We start from the raw sequence: 25,947 nt of genomic DNA, 5'->3' as shown, positions 1-25,947 counted from the left end.
TAATTCAGTAGCTATGCCACAAATATGGCTTTCTTCTCGCGGTCCTGTGTACCCTGAGATACTCTGCCCCATAATTCTGCCATCAAGGGCTTAGCTAAAGGAGATACCACTGCACAGTGCTCACCTGCCTATCATAGATGGATACAAGAAGGTTGATAGGGAAGCTTGGAGCTTCTGTAAATTTCCAGGAGTCACAAGTTATTACTTCATTCCTTCCATGAACCAAAATCAGCCACCTATCCACTCCTAGGAGACCATCTCTCTCCTGGCAAGACCAGTACACAGAGGGCTGGGGAATAACCCCTCTTCCTGGCTACAGATGCAGGCCTGTAGGACCCTGTCCTAGAAGCTCTGTTGCCTGTGCTCTCCTGAGCAGACCTGCCTTAGAGAGACACAGGACAGAAAATGGTATCTGACCTGAGTTCTGGAGTCAGGGCACTCCCTGGAGGCAAGCTCTCCCCTGGCAGGGAAGGGGTGGCACAGAACTGAGGATCAGCTCCACCTCCTGGCTGTGGATGAAGGCCCATAGGGACCATGTCCAAGAAGCTCTGTTGCTTCTGCAGCCTGTGCCCTCCTGCATGGACCTGCCTCAGAGAGACACCAGATAGAAAATTTGTAGGCATAAATTTTTTGCAACCGACTTTTAATATTGGTTCAACCTCTCCTCTAGGCTACCACCCAGCAGAGGCAGTGGAATAAAAAACGTTATCAGGATCTGGTGGAAATAGACCTGTTCAGCAATAGTTCCTTGAGAGAGAGTTTGATCATTACAGATGTGTAGAGGTGCAGGATGACCTCCAGAAGGTTGAGAATGGGCAGTCTACTTCCATACACGAAGAGAGAACAGAGGAAACAATAAGGAAGTTATTTCTCTAAAAATTGTTATTATTAGAGTATAATCTACATGCCACATTCACTCATTAAAAGTGTGATTTGGAGGATTTAAATTTTCACAGAATTGTACAACCTAATTTTAGAGCATTTTCTTAACTTGAAAAATCAATCTTATACACTCTTATAAATGCAATCATTTATTGCATTTTGTATTTACTATCCCCTGATGCTATGCATTCTGGATCTGTTTTCTGTTTCTGCATATTAGTCTATTTTGGACACTGCATAGAAATAAAAGTCATAAAATATATGACCTTTAATGACTTCTTTGTCTTATCTAGTATGCACATTAAAGGCTCAGTGAAAATAGGAGAGAATAATGGGGGAAAATAATGATGTCCATACAACCATTAAATCCAGTACTTTGTACATTATCTTAAAAAGTAATAACCCCCCCAAAAAAGTAATAAAACCAAACAAAGAAAAATTGTAGCCCATATTGTAGCATGTATTATTACTTTATAATTTTATAGTTAAATGATGTTATATAGTGTAGATATACCTTATTCATTTATCAGTTGATAAATGTTTGAGTTGTTTTCACTTTGAGTGATTTCACAAGTAACACCGTTACGAGCAATTGTGTTTAAGATTTTGTGTGGATATAGATCTTCATTTCTACTAAGTTCCATGCAGCAGTGGATTGCTAGGCTATAATATATGCTAGATGTATTTAACCCTTCTGATGGACAGCCAAGTTATTTTCCAAAGCTGTGGCTCCATTGTATAATCTCATGGGCAATTCAAAGGGTACCCAATGTGTGGATGTATGATCCTCTGCCTGTATGAATCCATACATCCTAGTGGTAATTCTTTGTGGATTAAGTTTACAGTTCCCTATTGGCTCCTGTTGAGCATCTTTTGTGGTCTTACTGCCCATTTGAATAACTTCGTAGAAATTTCAATCCAATGGCTTGTTTACTTCAACTAGGTTTTTCTTTCTTTTATTATTGAGCTTTAAGAGTTCTTCCTGTTTAGATACTAGTCTGCCAGATGATATCGCAGAATGAAATTATTTTACATGGGCCCTTAAGCTTACAACCACTATGGCTTTAGAGTCACTTAGGTAGAGAAAGTACAGAAAGTTAATCTCCCCTGCCTTTGACCCCAATCTTGACTTATCCATTGGGTTTATCCAGTATGAAATGAGTTAAATGAACCCTGGCTGTGACTCTACCTCCATACAAAGCAACAACCAAGTTGTCTGTTTGTACATCAACCAACCAAACAGGACAAGTCACACAATGTGAGCCAACTCAGCTGTGGCCTGAGTCGCCGCAGCCTGTGTGGGTCAGCGTCTGCTCCCCCTTGACAATCTACCCCAGCTGGAGTCAGACTGTCAAAGCCTTTCAGATAAGGGATGAAGCGTGGCTGCTGGCTCCCCTCTGGGTCACGTTGGCCACTGTGAGAAGTTCCTTTGTATAGTGTGAAGGAGTCATTTAGCTGTTCACATTTACCACCAGACAATCTAAGTGGACGAGGTTGGCAGACACCGCATGTTACATGGACTCTAAATCAGTGTCTGCCTGCTTTGGAGTAGTTACAGAGATACCCAAGAACACCTCATTATTTCCAGTTAATGCTCCATAGCCTGCCTGCTCTCAGTCCTTGGGATCCAAAACCTACAGATAAAGAAGGAACTTAATGGAATATGCTAAACCCATGAATCTCCAAACATAATTGTGCCTTTGTAAGCCTGAAATCTTTTAAGAGTCCTTTGTTCCCAACACTTAAGAGGTCTTTAGGTGTACAAAGCCTAAGTTTAGTCTCAGAAGGGGGTATGTATCAAATACAAGCATCCATGAAGATATCAATGGTAAAATGCTCTTAAATTCATTAGGAAAACTGCCTCAAAGTTCGGAGAAATTAGGAGCAGTTAGTGGGGAGTCAGATGTGTGGTCTGCAGTAGAGACCTACAAACTCTTTCTGCTCTTGAGAACTGGCACAGATAGCCAGACTCCTTGGAGGGATCGTGATACTCTTAGCTGGATTTTCTCAGAACAGGTATTGAGACAGAGACAGGTTTATAGCTAGTGCTTGGAGCCATGCCTGTAAAAGGGTAAGAGGTACAGGCTCACTGGAAGATTAAACTGTGATGCAGTTGTTGTGGGGAGGAGTTTAGAGCTGGAAAGGCCTCTCAGAATTATTCAGAATGAGATACGGAAATCTAGCTTCTGTTCTCAATCACAGGATCAATCACAGGATAAGGGCTGGCTGTCTGTAGGGTTGGGATCAATCACAGGATCTAGGGTGGGATCTAGGGTGGGATCAATCACAGGCTAAGGGCTGGCTGTCTCTAGGGTTGGGGTTTGGCCTTGAGTAAGCCAATAGCTAAGCAATTCCTAGATAAAGACTATTGTCTTTGCTTAGAGTTAACCCTGCTGCAGCTGGGGCACCTGGGTTGTAAAATGGAATATCAGGACCACATGTCCATTCCATCAACCACACCTCACCTTTGCCTCCTACCACTGTACTAAATAAACAGAACGGAGCATGTCCACACCAGCCTGAATACTTCCCTAAGAGTAAGTTCCTGCTCTTCCAGCTGCTGCCACAGAGTTGGGTGTCTCGAGATTGCTGTCAGGAAGTGCTAACCTCAACCTCTTTGTAGTAGTGGAGTTTGTGTCTTTGACTGAGAGGTCCTGAGTTTTACAGAGAAGATCTACTTACCTATGAGCTGAATATATTTTAGGGCCCTCTCCTTTGACAACTGGGCCCCCAGGCTATGATCAGCTTTCTCTACCTTTCTCTGGGAGGTGGGGACAGGCTCCTGGCTTCCTCTGAATTGACAGTAAATTGCTCTCCTGATTTTCTTTGCCAAAATGCCAATATACCTTAAGTAGATTGGCAATGGCTATACAATTCCACTGTCATTAGAGTAACCAATTGCTGCAAACGTTGGAAATACCAGGTACCAGCCAACTACCCTTCCTCACACTAGGACACCATTCTTAGGTTGTCATTGGTGACAGTTTTAACAACTGGGCATGCATTGATTTCTTAGCATATCTCCAACAATTTACCCAAAGCTATAGGCTTAGACAGTAGGAAGTCTTTGCTCTAAGTTCAGGAGAACATGGAAATCAAGGTGTGAGCAAGGCTAGGCTCTGCCTCTTGGCAGACCTTTTTTTTTTTTCCCCCCAACTTTCTGCTTTTGAGAACTCAAGCATCCTTCATATCATGACTAGAAAACTCTCTTCTCTATCTCTGTCATCACTGGGTCTTATTCACTGTTTATCTTCTCTGTCATCTGCTCCTACAAAGACAGCAGTCATTGAAATTCAGGCTCACCATTAATTCAGGCTGCTTTGTCTTAAGGACTAACAGAAACAACCCATTTTTATCTTATTTGTAAGATTAATATTCTGAAGTTTGAAGTCGTCTTGAATCTTGAAGGGATTCTACCCATTAGTTTATTTGTGCCGAGCCCATTACTATCAATTCTAAAATTCCATACCATTCACACCACTCCTAAAGTTATCCAACCTCTCCAGGAAGCAGGTGTGAGGATGGAGTTAGCTTCCAGAAGGCTGAGTCCCCTTGGTAAAATACTTTCAGTACACACACACACACACACACACACACACACACACACAGAGCTGTTGCTGTTTGGTCTCCGACATCAGGACTTGGGTCATGGTAAAGCAAAGGAGGCAATATTTAAAGAGGTACCTACTTTTCAGCACCAAACCTATGGCTCTCTGACCCCATGAGTTTTCCTTTAAGTGCTAAGCTGCTAGACAGTTGCTTGACTCACCCAGACCCTGACTTAGATAGTGTACATGGATAACTTAAGCAGTTGCTGGCCAAAGTGCTTCTCAACACATTTGAACCAATTTACATTCTCATCATCAATGTCTGAGAGTCCCAATTACTTCACATTCTTTAATTTGATTTTTTGATGGATGTGAACCAGGAAGTTGACTCAGAGCACATTTATTACTAATAAACTTAAACATCCCATATATTTAATAACCATCAAGTTTCATTGTTATATGTTTTTTCTTTATAACCTCTACCTATTTTTCTGTTCTCTTGTCTTATTATTGACTTATGATTTCTTACATTTTGCTGCTAACCTCTAGTGTGTAATACAGGAGCAGATATTTTCTCCCAGCCTACTTCGATCAGTTTGTTTGTTTGCTGAGACACAGTTGCAGGGTCTTGTTATGTAGCCTAGGCTGGCCTCACGAATGATCCTCCTGTTTCAGACTTTGAGTGCTTATTATAGGCATACACCACCGTTCCAAGTGTTATTTTGGTTTTGTGATATTTTTATTATAAGAAATGTTTACATTTGAATACATTCAGACCATCTATTGCTACCTTTGTTGACTGTGTATTACGTTCTTTCCTAATGATGGCATTAAAAATATTGTTGAAAGTAGGAGAGATGACTCAGAGGTTAAAAGCCCTGGCTTCTCTTCCTGAGGACTGGGGTTCAATTCCAGCACCCACATGGCAGCTAATGACTGTAACTACAGTGCTAAGGTATCCAATAATGTTCTCTTTGGCTTCTGTAAGCATTACACACACACACATATATGTTGCACAAACATATGTTCAGGCAAACACATGAATACCCCGCACACACACAATTTTTAAAAAGATTTTTTTCTAAAATTTTATTATAAAATTTTAAAGTTTTGGTATTTAAATGAAAACAATTTAATATCACTGAAATGTGTTTTATGTACAACATCAAGTGTTTTCTATGACTACCCAGTTTCCGTAAAAATAATCAGCAAAAATATGTTTGAAGTGTTCCCATAAATTTTGACTCAGGAATTAAATGTATTAAAATTTATTCCAAAATAAGAAAGAGCAATATGTGCAAACACTCTCTGGGATGCTAATCATATTACCTGTCTGCATGGGTGAATTGCAGACAATCTATGAAACAGTGTTAGAACGAACAAATAAACTCAGTTACAGATGCACAGTAGAATTCTTGATATAAAACAAAATTATACTTGTAGAAAATGCGATTCTACAAAGAGAGAGGGAAGACAGTCTTAATGGAAATAGCTAGGTGAACAAATACTGCTTTTGAAAAATATATAAATACAAAAGAGCTGAAAAGTTATTAACCTTGTAATAGTTATCTGCAGACTATGAAATTATGAATAACTAATTTTTCTCTTTCTGATGAATATTTTTCCATTATTATGTATTGCATTCTACCTTGTTTTATCTTATTTTATTGATGTTCTGATTATGAGGGATAAGGTCTGCTTTGTGGCTGTGATTAGCTTGGAGTCCCCTTTGTAGACCAGGCTGGTCTTGAATTTAAGGGGATTCTCCTGATTCCACCTTGCAAATGCTTGGATTGTAGACATGAGCTGCCATGCCTAGCCTACATAGCACATCCTAAAAACAAAGATAGAAAGTTGCATTAAAGCAATGATTTCAATTAGCAGAGCACTTAATGATGAGTGAGCCAGGATTCTATGTGTTACTATTAATAAAATCAAACCAAAACCCAGAATCATTTTAAAACTTGTGTTTGTTCTTTACAGTTTTTATACCATGTGATCATATTCACCCACCCACCCATTCCCAACAACTTCCCAGATTCACTCACTTTTCCCTACGCACTCAATTTGACATTCCTTGTTTGTACCTTAAATCCATCAAGACCAATGCATGCATTGCATGTATATGCACCAAGGGCAGTCAGTGTCCTTGGAGGAGGTCAGAAGAGGATGCTGGACCCGCAGAAACAGGAGTTACTGATGGTTGTGAGCATCTGAATTAGGGCCCTCTATAAGAGCAAGTGTTCTTAGCTATTGTGACAGCTTTCAAAAAAAAATCTCTGGCGGGGCAGTGGTGGTACATGCCTTTAGTTCCAGCACTTGGGAGGCAGAGGCAGGCAGATTTCTGAGTTCAAGGCCAGCCTGATCTACAGAGTGAGTTCCAGGACAGCCAGGGCTATACAGAGAAACCCTGTGTTGAAAAACAAAAACAACAACAACACAACAAAAATCTCTGGTTAAATTTTTTTTGAGAGATGTTCAAATTGTTTTTACTCCCTTCAGCACATAATAAGAGGGTAGCTTATGTGAAAATATAATCCTTGAAAATTTGACACAATATATCTATTAAGTTTTGACATTTTTTAAATCTTAAAGATTATTTTAAAAGAACCGAGATGATCTTAATACATGTTTTACGTTGGTGATGTGCTGATTCATGTTAACAGGCAGCTCTCCAGAGGAAAAGGAGAGTTTTCCTTTTATACGGATTTCTGCTATGGCTGTGTTAAGCACTTACACTGAAATCATTGACTGATGAGTTTCAAAAAAGATTTATATAAGCACCTTTCCCCGGTATGACTTATGTCTAGCACATTTCTGTTTATATATTTAGGATATATCTATATCTATCTATGTGAACGTTATATAAATTAAGTAGTATTGTTATATATTGTATCTTATAGTATTTTATATATAAATAATTCTATATGATTATTTATCAATACATTATATAATAATATAATACATATGATATATTAATTATATAAATATATAAATTATAAATAGCATATTATTCGTATATAATATATAATATAAATCCTAGGTAAATATATTTAAATATACATATATTAGCTTTTAGTTATTTAGTCATAAAATTAAACCCTATGGATAGCTTTGAAGCACATTTTATTTTTTTCCCCACAGCAGAATTTCCTTACTTTGCCTCCCAAGAAATAACTGTCAAGAGCCAGGTATGAATTCTTCCAATTTATACACTGGTCACAAGTGTATCCATTTAATAGAATGCAGTTATGCTTTGAATGCCTTTTAGTTTAAGATTTATTTATTGTATTTTTGTATGTATGAGTGTTTTGCCTGCCTGTGTGTTCGTAGACCATGTGCATGGAGTTCCCACAGAGAACAAGAGAAGGTGTTGGATCCTCTGGGACTGGGACTATATAGGATTGTGAGGCTCCATGTGAGTGATAGACACCAAACTCAGATCCCCTGAAAGAGCAAAAAGCATTTTTTTCACTGCTGAGCTATCTCTCCAGCTCCTGAAAAAAAATTAAATTTTATATTCAAATGTTCAGTAGCATAAACCCAAATTATTTAATTTTAAAATGAGTAACAGTGTGAACAGACAGTTCCTGAAAGAAACTATATGCGTGGCATTTCCATGAAAATGTTGAGCATCACAAATCATTGGTGAAATACAGATCACAATTACTTCACTAACAATGGCTATTATCCAATAACAACAGTAGATGGCAAAGAGGGAACCCTTGCATACTGCTGGCTATAATGTAAATTACTCCAGTCATTATGTAAAACAGTATGGAGATTCTTCAGACCAGTAAAGTGAGAAATGCCACATGATTTAGACATCCCCCAGCAGTGTATATACCTAAGGAAATTAAATCAATATGTCAAAGAGACAGTTGCACTCCCATGTTCCGTGTGTGCCACCTGATGAATGGGGGATAAGAATGCAGTGCATATACGCAATTGAATACTAATCAGCCACGAGCAGATTGAAATCATGTCATTTGCGGAAAGATGTATGGAAATGGGAATCCTTATATGGCATGAAATGACTCAAACAGAAAGACGAGTGCTGTGAGAAACCATGTGCTTGTGAAATCTAAAAATGTTCATCTTCTACGAGTTGACAGTTGAATGCTGGCCATGGTAAGCTGGGGAGAGTAAAGGCACAGGAGTGGTGGAAATGTAACCATTGCCTACTGATCCACATTTTGGCAGGAGCAAGATGTGCGGTCATGTCTGAGAATGACTGTAGGCAACAATAGCACACTGTTCATTCCAAAGAGAAGAAGGAAGGATTTTGAAATTGTCCGTCAGAAAAAAAAAAAATCTGTCAACTTGCAGAGACAGAAATGTACGTTCTAGTAATATATTATGCATTCTATACACATAACAAAACAATATATAACAGGTGCAATATATTTCCTTAAGTGTAAGTTTTTTTTTAAAGATTTATTTTTATTATATGTAAGTACACTGTAGCTGTCTTCAGACACTCCAGAAGAGGATGCCAGATTTCGTTACAGATGGTTGTGAGCCACCATGTGGTTGCTGGGATTTGAACTCTGGACCTTCGGAAGAGCAGTCGGGTGCTCTTACCCACTGAGCCATCTCACCAGCCCCTTAAATGTAAGCTTAAGTTTTTAACTTTTAGGTTAAAGTATGGAGAAGTCAGGGAAAGTGACTTTCCTGTAGGCAAATATGGTATGGTAGAAATTGCACCTACCTTTTTCGTTTGCATTCCATTGGCAATGCTTTGGCACATGGCTAAGATGAAGTTGGGAGTTGCCAACATTGTCTGTGTGCTCTGTGTCCAGGAACAGGAGGACAAAGGACAGCCACTAGCATTCTTTTACACACTGAGGTCTGTTGAGCTTTGGGTTCCTCTTCTGACAACTGTTTTCTTTTCTTTAGTTTGTCCTTTTTTTTCCTGTTGATTTATAAACATGAATTGATGAACATTTTGTGAGAGTCTTAGCTATCTGAAATAAAATATATACTCTAGATTTGCACATTTACACAATAAATTTGATTATTTAACATGTGCTAGTATACATGTCTAAACAAAGCTTTTTTACATATTTTAAAGGAAGTTTATTTAAATCATATCACAGTTCTATAAATTCAATTTCCCATTATAAATACTTAATACCTATTTTGTTTTATTTCTTTTAGAAATACGAAACTCCACCTATTAATTTCATTAAAATTAGACAGACCTTTATATTATATTGATTTCTAAAAGTTATTGGAGTTGTGGAAAGTTCTTTAGGCTAATGTAAAATACTTAAAATTAAAGCTTAGAAGAATCTGTTTCTTAGATCCAATTGTGGCTAAAGGAGAATCCAAGAACTTATACGACCTTGTGGGAATTCTCTCGGTCATTGCGTTTCATTGTTGTCTCCTGTCTGTGTGGTATTATTTCTGATGCTTAGTTAGAGATTGTTCTAATGAGTAAGCAAAGTCACCTGAAGAAAGTACTAGATAATGCAAAGCTTATGCCCTTATTAAAAATGAGAAATGCAAATACTATTTTAAAAACTCATAGAGATGTCACTAGAAGTAGCTTAATCTTGCTTTCAGGTCCATGGGCAAATTCATCCTACAGCTTTCACAGCTGCAGCTCACTTTGGTTCAAGTACTGATCTCCCACAGTCACTACCATCTATGTGCCTGAACATGCACACATGCACATAGACGTATGTGGGTGTGGTTGGAATAGTTTGGGTGTGTGCCAAACCGTAGTTATGAGTCAAGGCTTCTCTGGGGTGTGTGCTTACTTTGAGTTGTTCTATTCCACACAACAGCCCAGGGGGTGGGCCTTTCAGCCCAATGGCAAGCAGCTCTGGGAGAAGCTACAGAAGTTCAAGTTGTGCTTTGGAGTTTTCTTTCTGTCAATCTTTCAGAACAGGGCAGGTTGTATTCACCTCTGTCAGCACTGAATCTTTCTTCATCTCCTGCAACTTTGTATCCTGTTTAACCCACACAGTCAATATCTGACACAATTAGTTAGGCAGGATTACAGGGTTGTGCCCCCTCCCCCCACCAGTGACCTCAACCCATCAGTAGCTCACAGGAGCATCTTGGCCCTCTGTGGGAGATCCTTAGGTGTGGTCAAAAAGAAAAAAAGACAGGGGTGTGAACAAGTGAAAGAACAGGTTAGGTTATCATTTTAGCTTAATTAGAATTTTAACAATGTGTTGAAGAAATGAGTCTTTTAACAAGAATATAGACGTCATTATTTTATCCATACAAGGAAACCTTAGCTTGAAAAGCAGCCTCTTGATGGTTACATTTCACTCTGCATTTCAAACCTGCAGCTGATTGTTTGGCAGCATCAGAAAGAGGAAATGAGCTGCAGTGAGGAAGGTCAGAGAATCAGAGGGATTCCAGGCTTGGTCCTTCCTTCCCCTTTCTCAGGGTGGAGTTAATATTAACTTATTTAATAAGCAGATATGACTGCTATATGCCAGGACATTCTAGCTGCTGAGATGAGGCAGAAGCTGAGACAAGGGAGGTCCTGTTCTCCTGGAGTTTAAATAAAGGTGCTGGAGAATAAAATGATGTACAGAACAATTGACAAATAAATAGAAGTATGGAGATGCCATAAAAATATGTACAGAGTGTCATGTAAGCCATTGTTGTCATTACAGTTCTTTTGGAAAATAGCATAGGAGAGCCATCAGCTGTCTCTTTCCAAAATTCACATTGAAATATTAATCTCAATGTGATGATACTAGTGGATGGATATTTGAAGGGTCTTACATCATTGGGGTAGAGCCCCCATGGATGAGATTGGTGCCAGGTCTAAGAACAGCAACAGAGAGCACTGTAACCTCTCACACTGTGTCCTGGCTCAGTGAGACTAAACCCATCCATGAGAGATGGGCTCTTCACCTGACATTGAATATCCCGATCTTGAATTCCCAGGCTTCAGAATAAACTGTGAAGAGTAAAGTCTCATAGTTTATAAGTTTATCTGGCGTTATTTTGAGGCAGCCCAGTTGAATTCAGACATAAGCTGAGATCTGAATAAGAAATGAGCCTTGAGAGTTAAGCAGCAAGAGCACAACGAGCCAAAGACTCAGACAAGAGTAAAACTGGGCATAGGAAAGGGGCAGGTGACCCGGAGTGTTGTGGGTAAGAATACAGGAAAAAACATGAAGTGGCTAGAGTCCGATCACGTGAGATCACACAGCCCTCGTGGGGCCGGGCAAAGAGCCTAGGTTAGAAGTGCAAGGTTTTAGTTCAGAGAAAGGTCCACTTTGGGGAGCCTTGGGGACACTAGAAAAGCCATGGGTGCCAGAAATAGACAACTACAAGAGTTAGGAAGTTTATGTGGGTTGATTTCTGGACCAGCTGTTTGAGAGTACAGAGCAGACCGTGAAGAGAAAGTAGCCAATACAGAAACAGTATCCAATTGCGGAGGACTAGGCAGCAGATACGACTGATTCAGTGAGCGTGTCAGTTGATGGTGTGAAACAGGCACATAGTCCTGATGATGACTGAGTTGGGTTACTGTGGTTTCTAGAAACCTGAGTACCTGGAACTCAGTTATGCCCCCCGCATCCCATAGTGTAAACTTGGAGCGGCAATCCAGCTCCAGAACCGGCACACACAAACCTCCAAGTTCTAGTTCTATGGGCAAATCCTCACCAGTGTGAGCCCCAGTCAGCGGGCATGCTGGAGGCCAGGGTAGCAACATAGTGCTGGGTCACACTAGGAATGACAACACATGCGGGACGAGTCCTGCTTTTGATGGTTGAGGATCAAATTCAGAACTCTGTCCCTTTGGGCCTGGGTGCTGTTTAAACTAAATCTTTAACGGTTTCTGTAAATTTAAAGCAAGCCCTGATGAGAGAATACACATGGAAATTCACTATAGATAGGACTTGATTGTGCATTCCACAGACAAGTGTGTTCCAGGTTAAGTAAAATATGAACTGAGGTTTTTATGCCAGCAACATCTCAGGACATTAGAACATGTCCATGATTCAACAGCAGTGCCGTGTATAATTACATTGTCTTTCAGTTTTGTTGTAAGTAAAAACACCTCTATGCAGCCCCAAAGCCCATATGCTTCATTATAGACCACCCTGCCTCCTATGTAAATGAGTGTTTAAATTTTTTATTAATTGTAGTAATATTGGGCCACAATTATGAGTCGAAATGAAGCGTATTTCAAGGAGATGTTAGTAATACTTCATAAAAAATGTATATAGCTGCTGATTTGAAACCATATAGGTACATTGTTGACTGGCCAACATATGCAATATTTCCTATAGCAAGGTAAACTCTAAAAACATGCTTGCTTTTATTAGAAGTACTTGTCTCTTGGTGTCTTTCTGTGCTCTGTGCATAGTGTGCATGCATCATCTCCTTCTGTTGTTCTCCTGTTTGTATGTAAGCAGAGGAGCTGAAGGGCCTCTATGGACATATGTTCTGCCTTGTATGCATCATCTGGACTGCAGTAGCTTCCCCACTAATGTGTCTTCTCTACTCATGGAGTTCACACAATTATATTTGAACTTCCTTGGCTTTTCCTGCAGAACAAGTGCAATCATCACAAATTACCTAAATAACTTCTTGGACCATACATATCCAGACTATTATGCAGGAAAGGAAAGAGAGATTAAGGTGGGTGCTCTAGACCACCCAACTGCTGTCCATTATGCACAGTAAAGCCAGAACCTGAATCATCTCCTGTTACTATCAGTTTCTCCAAAATGGAGCTTCCCATGAGAGCAAGAGTCAAGCCAGTGTGTGTTCAGGGATAGGGACATCTGTATATTGGTTCTTGTTGGCCTGTGCATTTCCAAAGAACCAGCAAATGGGATGGAATGACCCCTACAGATGGTATGTTGTCTGTGACTCAGTGTATGAGGAACTGAGAAAAGACTGCTAAAACAAAACACCGCGGCTGGACACTGAGTAAGCACCACCTGGAGGAAACAGAGCCTCACTTCTTACGCAGCCTCACCTGTGGCAGCATTTTACCCAGCTCCTGAATAAGTGTGCCACTTTCTGCTTTACCTCTTCTGCTCAAGTATGTCTGTCTCATCCCTCCCGTCTACTCACAATCTGAGCCTTGATTCAGGATGGCAAGCAGGATGGAGTAAAAGAAAGACGATGCAAAGATGACCTTCCTGCCTTTCCCAGGTGTGTTTTCAGATGTGGAAATAGCCATGAGAATTGCAACTCATTTAAGTGGTGCACATACATGCTCGTGTGTGTGTGTGTGTGTGTGTGTGTGTGTGTGTGTGTGTGTTGACAGGAAGGGGATCTGATCTTAATGATGGTTTAACCAGAGATACAGTTTTTCCTGACCTAATGATGAGGTCTCCTGAATGGAATAGTAGCAATCTCTTCTACCATGAAAGAATCCAGTCACAGAAAGTTCTCTGGTGAGACTAGAAAGCCTGAACAAACATAAAACAGACACCGGCTTGTTGTAGGTGTTGGAACTGAACAAGGAACAAGGAAACATGCAAAGTTTGCTGAGAGCAGTACTGTCTCTTGAGTGGAAGAAGCAAAGGAGTTAACAGACCAAAAATTGGGGGCCACACACTAATATTCCAGCTTCCAGGAAGGTTAAGGCAGGGCGGGGGGCATCAACTAAACTTGCGATTTGGGGCTAACTGGGATAATATAGCACAACCCCTTTCTTGAAAGAAAAAAAGAACTCAGCCAAAATGGGCTGTGAGGCTATCACATTCCTAGTGAAGAGGGGTGGTACCAAACAATCCTCAGCTTTATATTGTTTATTTACAGATAAATTATATATACATCACCAAGTACAGGGATTTACCTGAAGTGTTCAGTTATGACATTACACCCATCCATCACCATGCCTGTTGAATTACTCCTTAATTATCTTCTGGTTACGGTGCTATTGGGGAGCAGAGTAACAAACATGGCTAAAATGATGATATGAAGATGGGCAAGGGAAGGAGGAGAGGACTGGGAAACCTCAAGAACTAACTACATTCTGCAGTGAAGCTTAGAGAACAAAAAACTTTTATAGGTTGGGGCTCTCTGTGCCCTGTGTGCTTGCTAAATAGGAGAGTGGTTGCAGACTTATCCCCATGTGGTATTTTCATTAGCAGATTTAGGGTGTTGATGGGTTGAGTCAGTGAATGAGTCACCCCCCACTCCACCCAGAAATAAAGCCACAATGGAGTGTTTCAGAAGACAGGTGTGAGTCATGCTGGAGCATTGATCCATATGTGACATCACCACTACAGCCTGTTATGGGGCCATAGAGTGGGTGAAAAAGTAGCAGTTTCATCTGCACTCAATTGAGTTCTGTTACGTTAATCATAGCAAGGTCAACATCTGCTGCTTGCTTTTTGGCTTACCAGTAATTGTGAAAATGAATGTGGAAGGCTTTGGTAATAAAGCTTTGATTATAGAAAGCTGGGTTCTGATTAAATTTTGTTTAGCATGTGTTTGGGACACCAGTGCCTTATGGGGGTTCTCAGACTTGGCAATTACAGTAAGAGTTATAACAGCAAATATCCTCTTAAAAAGCTTCTTATGATTAGTCATAATATATTCATACATATGTATAAACAGTGTGTGCTTATATACACAAAACTGTTCACTGCAGTATATTTCTTGAAATAATAAATATCCCATAATGGATGGCCAATTGTTGGGTATTATTTAATTAGACTATACTCTAGCTGTATGATAAGATGTGTGGAACTCTGAATATATATATATATATATATATGTATATATATGAAATGAAAGAAAGTAAAGAGTGAATAAAAATGAATGAAAGAAAACAGTGTTACAAATGAGTATATATAGATGGATATTTTTGTGGCTTAAATATGAATGGCCTGCATAGGTTCCTATATTGAAATCAGTTCCCAAGTTGGTAAAACTATTTGGGGAAGATTAGAAGGTGTGGCCTTGTTGGAGTAAAGAAATGTTCTCTCTCTCTCGCTCTCCCCCCCCCCCCGCCCTGTATGTGTGTCTGTGTGTGTGCCTCATGGTTGTAGATCAAGATATGAGCTCTCATACATTCCTTTGTTCCACCAGCATAGACTCTGTCCCTCTAAAATATTAAATCAAACCGAATGCTTCCATTTGTAAGTTGCCTTGTTCATAATATTTTATCACAGTAATAGAAAACTATGATAGACACTTTAAGTAAAAAGAACACATGGGCTGGCAAGCTGGCTCAGTGAGTAAAGGTACATGCTACCAAGCCTGATGACCTGAGTTTAATACACAAGGCTCACAAGGTGAAAGGATACAACAGATTTCTGCGTGTTGTTCTCTGACCTCCACATCCAAGCTGTGGCATGAATGTGTCCAACACAACAAATAAATAAAAGTAAAAAATAAACCTTTTAAATATTTTTTATAAATATATAGATGTATTTATATTAAGTTTTACACAGAAGTTTTGAAAATTGGGCATAGTATTTTGAAAACCAAGGGCTTAAGGCAATGTAGTCAAAAAGTAAGAATTGGTTTGTTAAAGTTATCTTTGTACTTAATGTGAATTTTAAAGTGTGTTAAGCCCTAAAGAAAAGTGCATAAATTCATTCAAGTGTTCAGAGATCAAGTCAATCACGTCACTACTTACTGCAAATCTTCTAAAATGATTCCACGTTTCCATGGATAAGGATTCAAGTGCCCTGAAGCAATTTTGTTGTTAATGTTTTTAGACTGCCATGTTTTCTCCTAAACACCATTTTCAAAGAGTTTGGAGGCATTCTTTCCCTAGATATGTCCTCTCTTAATTCAGACACTCATTGATCTAATCATAAAAGGAAGCCATTAGAGGTACCCTGTGCCAGATATTACTCATGCTTGATGAATTGCACACCCAGGGGAATGGGAAAAGCACATCCATAAAGATAGAATGTAATTCGCATTGATTAAAACAGCATGTGCCAGGCAGCGCTTTTTATTGAAGATGAGAAGTGGCATTAAGTATCAAGAAACTCAACGACTGAGTGTAGGAGATGAATGGGGCCCTGTGAGTTTCAATTACTCAGCAGAATGTTTTGGTTGTTTATTTTGGAGTAGGTGGTGTGCTGAGAATTAGCAAGAGAACAATGTGGTAAAAGAGAAAATCAGCTCATAATGGCAAAGCAGTGCCCGACATGCTATAGTAAAAGCAAAGAGGAAAATGCATTTCAGCAAGTAAAGAGGAGAAGAGGCCCTAGAATACACACACACAAAACAGCACACATCTATGGAAGAAATCACTATGTAGGGAAAGGCAAGTGTGCTGCTGTCCCTGTTTGGAAAGACCCAGATGTTAAACTGACCGTTGCACTCTACAACTTTATTTTTGGAATCTAATAAGCATTAAAGCCCAACACACACCATGCTCAATGTTAGGCATCTTATTCTCCCAGCCTTTCCCCCGTGGACTCTGGGATCCTCAATGTGTTTGCCTTTTTTTCCTTCAGTTCTAGATAACTGTTTACTCATTCTATCCTTAGGCCAAATACTGAGAAGCTGTGGTATGTGTGTGTGTGTGTGTGTGTGTTATACATATAAGTACATGTGTATGTGTGGGTTCACACTCTGATGCTTACACATGGGGAGGCTAGAGAAGAACGCTGGGTGTTCTCTTTCACTGTCTACATTAATCTTTTGAGACAGGGCCCCTCACTAAACCTGAAGCTGTGTACTGGCTAGACTGGCTGGATAGCAACCTCCTCTATGCTTCTATCTCCCATGCTCTATCTCTTGTGCTGGGTTACAGGCATACGTGGCTTAATCTGGATTTTTACATGATTGCTGGTGACCAGAACTCAAATCTTATTGATTGCAAAGCAAGCACTCACCCCTGAGCTCTCTATAACCCCTAGAAGCCACCATGGATGATAGAACAGATGTTTCTTCCATGCTCTCCTAGGGAGATCATTTCTCCATCTTTGGTCTAGAAAACTAAGTATTATATTGTACTAGAAGAGGGAACAGGTATTAATTTACGGACTTTATTTTTGAGTAAACTTGTTTATAGGTATAATTTTTAGTTCCACTGAAACTTGTCTGTATACCATATCTAAAGTATCTGCCAATGCTACTGACTCTGCTTAGTAGAGCCCTACATCTACAATGTAACAGCTACACCTAAGGTCCAGAAAATATTTCAGAAGAGATGGTAGAAACAGACATCTGCTGTGAGATAGTATCTTCTCTATATGACAGGGAGTCTTGACAGTGTGGCCCCCTAAAGAAGACCTGCCTAATTACAATACCAGCTAATATGTCAATACTACTGTGGACATTTTCAGAAGGTGTTACCCCTCCATGAACTACAGGCAATTAATGACTGCTGTGAGATATATAGCTCATAAATATGCATTTGGACTAGTTATGTATTTTTGTAAATGGTCTCCATCTGCTGCCGGAAGATTTGTGATGAGGGGTAAGAGCTGAATTTACCTGTAGGTTAGGGGAGAAGGGAGACCTTCTCACTGTCCATTTCTTAAACAAGAATAATTACTAACTGCATTCTAACCGTGCTTATCCTTAAGCTCACAGATAGTATGACTTTCTTTCTAATGAAAGAAATCAAGGAGGTTTAAAACAGAGAAAGGCCAGGCTCATGGGTAGGATGATTCAGTATGGTTATGATGGCATATCTTCCCAGTGTGTTCTATGGAGTCAGTGCAACTTAATCCAAATCCCAGAAAAACTATTTTGTAAACATTAATAAAATAAATTCTGAAGTTTACATGGAGAGGCAGAAGACTTGGAATGACTACCACAATAATAAAAGAGAATGAACTTTGAGGAATGACTGTAGTCAACTTCAAGACTGTGAGGTTTTTTGAAAAATACTAGACAAATCATCAGTAGAATGGAAGAGAAAATCCAGAAATCAACCCAGATAAATAGAGTGAACTGATTGCCAACAAAGGAGCAGAGAATGTAGAGAGTATCATCTTTTCAGCAGATGGTACTGGAACTACCAGATATTTACATGCAGAAACTGTAGAGATAGCTCTTATGTCATAAAAATGAACTCCAGTTGGATACAAATCCAAATATAAACTACAAATGTATAAAACTCTAACACATGAGAAAAACTAAGTGGCCTTGCATGTGTTGATGAAAATTAAAAACTTCTGTTCTGTCAAAGTGTTAAGAGAATTAAAAGACATTCCACACACTTTCAGAAATATGAAATTTATATCCAAGTTATACAAAGAAATCTTAAAGCTAACTTCAAATGAAAAAATTATAAAAACAGGTTAAAATATCTGAACAGATGCTCATCAGAGACAGTGTACAAGTTACAAAGAAGATATGGAAAATTACTCAATATATGTTATCAGGGAATTGAAAATTAGAAGAGACCATACAACTATTAGGGCAGTTAAAATCCAGACACTGACAACTTAAGTGCTATCAAGGACAGGGGCTAACAAAAGCACCCATTCATTACTGGTAGAAATACAAAATAGTACAGCAGCTTTGAAAGACATTTTAAATTTTTTTTATAAAACTAAAAATAGTCTTAGCATATGATATATGTTCCTTGTTACTTTTCCAAATGAGTTGACATTTTTGTCCATGACAACTTTTTTCATAATAACCAAAATGTGGAAGCAAAATGATGCCCTTCAATAGGTGAGTAGATACAGTGGAATAGTATTTAGTGACAAGAATAAATGAGCCATCAGTCAGGTCACCAAATGAGAGCAGACAGCCTTAAATGTATTTTGGTAAGTAGAAAAAATCTAGAAAGGATACATACTTTGATTTCAACCGAACAGAATTATTGAAAATGTAAAAATGATCCTTGGGTATTAGAAGTTGATGGGGGGTACAGCTGAGCAGAGGAAAGGGAAGGAATTTTAGGGCAGTGAACTATTTGGTACAGGGCTGTTATCAGCAAAGAAACTGCACAAGCAAGCCACAAGCACATGCCATAATGCATTTGTCTATATGCATAAATGAGCACAAAGAGTGAACTTAGCATCAATTATGGATTTTAGCTTACAATAATATATCAATATTGGCTCATCGACTTAACATATGTACCACATGAACGTAAGGAGTTAGCAGTATAAAACTAAGTGGGCTATATTGAAAATGACTTTCTGCTCAATTTTTCTGTAAAACATCACTAAACATCAATCTATTAAACCTGTGATATTTTCTTTTAAGAATGTTTCAATTATATATATATATATATATATATATATATATATATATATATACTCTCCATCCCCACACTTCCCAACATTAAGTAACTGGTATTCTAAATTCTGGTCAGGTCAGCTTTATTTAGCTTCCACCTATGAAAAAGAACATATGGTTCATGTCTTTCTCTTCCTTGCTTATTTTACTTAACATAGTATTTTCCTATTCTATCCATTTGCTAAAAATAACAGGATTTCTCAAATGTTGGCAAAGATATGAAGAAAAGGGGACTCTCATACATGGAACAGAATGAAGGTTCCACAATCAAACTACAAATAGATATACCATATGATCCCAAAATCCCACTTCTAGTTTTAAATCTTATATAAATTATATTATATATAAATATTATCCAATCAACAGAAAGGAAATTCACATAATGAAGAGATGCCCTACTTATGAGAATACCATTTATAATAGTTAAGTTAAATAGGATCAGCTTAGGTTCTAATCAATGTCCAAGTAGATACAAAAGATGTGGTACACAGCAGCTAGTGAGATGTTCAGAAAGTAAGGAAAATGTGAATTATATAGTTACTGTAATGTTATTCCGTCATAAAGTCTATTTTTTTAAAAAATCAACTAGGGATCCCCTAAGTTATTGGCATCTTTAGGATCTGAGAGGACCTGTATGACTGTACAAGGTGAGTAAAAGAAGAATAAAATTTAATATACTTTAAAAAGTAGACAGGATCAAATTATAGAGAGTTGTGTTCACCAGAGGAAGGAGTTCTGATTTATTCTTTATATCATAGGAATTCTTCTAAGACAATCTGAATTCAAAAATTCTCTTCAGGTTAACTTGAAGAGTGGATAATTCCTATAGTGGAAGACAGGAGACATCTACAAGGTCATTGGTTGTATATGCATCAAAGTGCAGCCTATATCCTTGTTGCTTGCAGCATTTCTGGTAGATATTTGTTGTATAATTCTGCATCCAACCTCAGCTACTTTCACCTGGGAAAATCTGAGTTCCTTTTGTCCTTGTTAAGTATGAGATGCCTATTAAACTTCCAGGTGAGGTGTCACTCTTACTGATCCCAGGAAGGATGCTTCTAACATAAACAATGGCAATGGGGTAGTTTGCATAAGGAGAAATTATAAACTGGGTTTTTAAGATGTTAGATTTGAGATGCTTAAGAGAGCTGGAAAGAGTTGTTGAATATGCAGGTAGAGATCTAAGTCTGGAACTGACAAGAGAAAGTTAGGTCTGAAGATACCGTGTGGAAATTTATGTTATTTCAGACACAGTTGTGCACTATTGGGATGCCAGAGCACCTACATGTGCTGTTCAGGGGAGACAAAGCACAGTCTAAGGGCTCCCAGCCTGGGATTATTCAGGTGAAAAACAGCAGAGGCTGGACTCAAACTCCTGTGTACCCAGATGCCACCAGGAGTTGGGAACGGGAGTCCATGAGCCCTCAATGAGCCTAGGACAGGGAAAATCCAGTTTAGTTCTGAATGAGTGCCGGGAGTATAGAGAGGCTTCTACAAGAGACCTAGGCACAGCTCTGTATGACAAAGGCATCTCCCCACCCCGACTGTAGTTTTTGTTGAAGGAGATAGTCCTTGCTTATCTAAACTATTTTATTCATGGCAGATGGGGATGCATAGGTTTTAGGGTGAACCAGAGATTAAATACCTTTTTGCAGGAATGGATGCCCAGGAAGGGAAGTTCATTGGCTAAACACTCAGGGCCTATCTAGATACCTCATTAGCACAGAGAACCCTGGGTTCTATGCTCTGTGACCAAATGTCATGGTTCTCTTAGTAGGGTATTGTGGTCAAATGCTCCAGGACAGGAACCTGGTAGGGAGCTAGATCAAACTCCTGCTGTTCATAGTGATGAGCTTTACCAGGGTTCTCAACTTGCTACAACCTTACCAGTTCTGTCTGTCCCATACATTTGAAACTATGAGATTGAAAAGCATTGCTTCTTGAATCTCATATACTACATCCCTACTTCTTGAAATACTTGTAGTCTTGAAGAGGAATAAGCATGCTCTCCATGCTGACTCTTTTCTTACTCTAGCCTACATAACTCAGATCCTCTCTTATGCAAATTCTTCCATTGGACACTACCCCCAAAGTAAGTTGATGGCTGGAGATGGGAGAACACAGAGACATGACATTGCTTCCTCCCCTCAATTTTCCTCCTGTGCTCTCCCCCCCCCCCCCGCGCTCTCTCCCTCACCCTCTCCCCCTCCCCTTCCCCCTCCCACTCCCTTCCCGCCTCCTCTCTCTCTCACACACACAGTCTTAGAGCTCTTAGATAAGTCAAAAGTGGCAGAAAGGGCCTGTAGTCCATGCAGTTAATATTCCTTTGTGCCAGATCCACACTCATATGAAGCTTCCAATACTTTCTACCCGTGTGACATAGTCCAAGTAGGTGTGGATTTTGGAAGGATAGAACAAGCTGCCAAAATCCAGAAATATAGTTTCCCTAAAACATCTGACTCCTGGTATGGGTCACTTTTCCATTATATAGTTGGTCCTACATCCATCCGCCTAAAAATAAATTAGTTTAATTGTACCTCTTTACTAGTGGAATTTCATATTTTGAGATGCTCTCATCATCCTTGAAATATTTTCTCCATTTTTTTTCCTGAGGGAGAAGGCATTTTCAAAATAAAATTTCTCTAGGAATGAAATACTCAGTAGAGACAAAATCTAATTTTGTAAAAACACTCATGATTTTATGAAAATATTGACCTGGGAAGTTAGCTGGGACTTATGAAGAGGTGTTTCTGTTCTATTTCATGCTCTAGTACAGTTCCTTCTAAAACCAAGTTTTGAAATTACTTTAAAACTAAGTATACCATTAATAAAAAGTATCAATTTGCTCAGTTATTACATATGCACGTTAGTGGGTTTTAACAAAGTAAAAGCTATGTATTATATACTTTTAAAAACATTTGTTTCATTTCCATAGTACTAGAAATAAAATACGTTTCAGAAGATAGAAGGAACTATATTATTTAAACTCTTGAACACTGAAACAATTTGGCCTCTGGGTACATTCATATTCTCAAAAAATCGAACATTGCTAGGAGCTATTCTCTTTAGTTTATTAATAAGATGATATGAGTATGTAGCTGGGTGAGCAATGGTGGCACACAACTTTAACCCCAGCTCTCAGGAGGTAGGCACAGATGGATCTCTGAGTTTGAGGCCAGTCTGGTCTACAGAACTAGTTCCAGGACAGCCAGAGCTACACGGAGAAACCCTGTCTCAAAAAATAAAAAAATAAAAAAAGTTGCTAGGTGTATGGTGGATATGTAAAATACAAATGTGTGTTTATATAGATATATCATAAATATGAAAAAGTATACAATGTAAGAATATAAAAAATATATTCCATTATTTAAATAATGGCACCTTGGAATGTGCACATTGTGAGAGACTGAGAGTGAAGGAAGTGTATAAAATCCTAGAATAATTATGATAGTTTGGACTTCAAAGACTTCCTTGCATCTCAAGGACTGATAGTAGTGACCAAGAAATGGCACTTTGAAAAGTGTTCTTTGTAATCCCATTTCCCACAGTGACATGAAGTGACATTGGTTGAGGTGACCTTTAATGTTCTTGCCCTGATTCTCTATGATCTCTGACTTCAATGTCTGTCCCCTTAAGCTTACAAACGTTTTTCCATGTTAATTGACTCATGCTTTTTGTAGGTTGTGTTTCCTTTAGAAATCAGCCCCCAAAGTGTCCTGGTTTGAGAAGGTGCCATGGATGCCTGGTGTGACAGAGCGCTTGCTGCCATGAGACCTCATCTTACTTAGGAGGGAGCCTTCACTATTCATCCATTTCATAACCTTGTATTTCATGATAGAGCACCTGGACCTAACTTTAAGAGAGAGAGAGAGAGAGAGAGATTCATAATTCTTAATTCATAATTAAGAATTTTTGTACATCTAAAGGCACAAAAAGTTAAACAACAGTTTAATGGACAGAACTGTCTTCAAATCATATATCCCATAGAGTTCTAGTGCTCAAAATATAGAGATAACTCTTAAGCCCAGTCTTTAAAACTGAGTAACGCAGGTGAAAAAAATAGAAAAGATTTTGGTAGTTAGTTCTCAAAAAGAAATGCAAATTACAGTGACATAACAAGACATATAATGTCATTAGTCATTAAGGAACTTTATATAACAACCACTGCATGATTGTTCGTCATGATGCACTCATTAGGGTGCGATGGTAGTTTTAGAAAAATACATAATTTTGGGAAAAGATAATAACAATCTGGGAATTCTCAAATATTACTATTACATTTGTAAAATGCTAATGTTGTAGAAAACACTTTCCATTTGCCCCCAAAATTAAACATACAGTTACAAGATTTAACTCCACTCCACACACAACAGAAATGAAGACTTACATTTACATAAAAAAACTATATCCAAATGCTCATAGTAGCATTAATTCAAAATAGACCCCCAAATGGATGCAACTTTAGTATCTCATTTTAAAAAATTAATTTATTTTTCACTTATTCATTTTATATCCCACTCCCTACCCCACTCCTGGTCACCCCATCCCAAAGCCGGGAAGCCTAGGTCCAGTCCATATATAGACTGTTCTTTGGTTGGCAGTTCAGTCTTTGAGAACCCCAACTTTCCAAGTTAGTTGATTCTGTTGGTCTTTCTGCGTAGTTCCTAACCCCTTAGGGGCTGCAATACTTCTTCCTATTGTTCCATAAGGGTACCCAAGCTCCATTCACTGTGTCTGCAAACACTGTGAATGTCTGCATCTGTCTGAGTCAGTTGGTGGGTGGGGCCTCTCAGAGAACAACATGCTCCTGTCTGCAAGCCTAACAGAATATAACTAATACTGTCAGGGATTAATGCTTGGACATGGGATGGATCTCAAGTTGGGCCAGTTATTGGTTGGTCATTCCCTCAGTTTCTACCCCAACCCCAATCTAGCATTTTGTGTAGGCAGGATAGATTTGGGATTGAAAGTTTTGTGGGTGAGTTGGTGCCCTTATTGTTCAACCAGGGGTTCCTGCCTGTCAGAAGAGGCAACCTCCCCAAATTCCATATCCCCGGTTTTGTTCTGTGAGTCACAGCTAAGGACACCCACATCGATTCTTGGGCACCTCCCTATCTCAGGTCTCAGTCTCTTCCTGGAGATGCCCCCTAGCTCGCCCTGCCCCATCAGTTGCAGATTTCCATTCTTTCTCATAGCCATCCAGCCATCCCCCTGCCCCTCTGCACACCTGACCATGAAATCCCCCAATCCCCTCCCTATCTCCTCTCCCACCCACTTCCCTCATTCCATTTGCCTTCCACCACCATTTCATCCTCCCTTCCAAGGGAGGTTCAAGCTTGTGCTCTTCTTCCTGTCCAGCTTCCTTGGACCTGTGGATATAGCATGGGCATCCTGTATTTTATGGCTAATATTCACTTATAAGTAAATACATTCCATGCATTTTGGGACTGGTTACTTCACTCAGGATGATATTTTAAAGATTCATCCATTTGCCTGCAAAATTCATGATGTCTTTGTTTTTCATAGCTGAATAGTATTCCATTGTATAGATGTACTACATTTTCTTTATCTATTCTTCAGTTGAGGGGCATCTAGGCTGTTTCCAGTTTCTGGCTATTATAAATAAAGCTGCTATGAACATAGTTGAGCAAGTGTCTTTGTGGATGGTAGAGTATCTTTGAGTATATACCCAGGAGTAGTAGGGCTGAGTGGTTGTACAAGTTTGCCCTCCCACCAGCAGTGGATAAATGTTCCCTTTGCTCCACATCCTTGCCAGCATCCTTGAGTTTTTGATCTTAGCCATTCTGACTGGTATAAGATGGAATCTCAAGTTGTTTTGATTTACATTTTCCCTGATGACTAAGGACTTTGAACATTTCTTAAAGTGCTTCTCAACCATTCAAGATTCCTCTGATAAGAATTCTCCGCTTAGCTCTGTGCCCCATTTTTTAATTCAATTATTTGATTTGTTGGTGGTATTTAATGTCTTGAGTTCTTTATAAATTTTGGATATTAGCCCTCTGTCAGATGTAGGTTTGGTGAAGATCCTTTTCCAGTCTGTAGGCCATTTTGTGTCCTTTGCCTTACAGAAGCTTTGCAGTTTCATGAAGTTCCATTTGTCAACTCTTGATCTTAGAGTCTTAACTATTGGTGTTCTGTTCAGGAAATTGTCTCCTGTGCCAATATATTCAAGGGTATTTCTCACTTTCTTTTCTATGAGATTTAGTATCTCTTAACTGAAATCATAAATAAATTGTTTTATTCATACAGGTAACTACACTCAATACACAACAGAAATATAAAGGTATATATATATATATATATATATATATATATATATATATAT

General features: G+C 38.9%; 1 protein-coding gene across 4 annotated transcripts in view; it reads left to right on the top strand.

The window, feature by feature from the left end:
- Positions 1-25,947, top strand: part of Psd3 (pleckstrin and Sec7 domain containing 3) — a 508,951-nt gene that overhangs the window by 39,509 nt on the left and 443,495 nt on the right. For 3 of the 4 annotated variants that reach the window (XM_029480436.1, XM_029480438.1, XM_029480437.1), the window contains one exon: positions 7,575-7,621. The exons of the other annotated variant lie outside the window; for it this stretch is intronic. The gene's annotated coding sequence lies outside the window, so the exon portion shown is untranslated. The remainder of the gene's footprint in view (positions 1-7,574; positions 7,622-25,947) is intronic. 4 annotated transcript variants of the gene reach the window in all.

This window comes from Mus caroli, chromosome 8, assembly GCF_900094665.2.
Source record: "Mus caroli chromosome 8, CAROLI_EIJ_v1.1, whole genome shotgun sequence".
Classification (NCBI taxonomy): Eukaryota; Metazoa; Chordata; class Mammalia; order Rodentia; family Muridae; genus Mus; species Mus caroli.
Note: the sequence above shows the minus strand (reverse complement) of the source record. Positions and strands in the feature narration are given on the sequence as shown.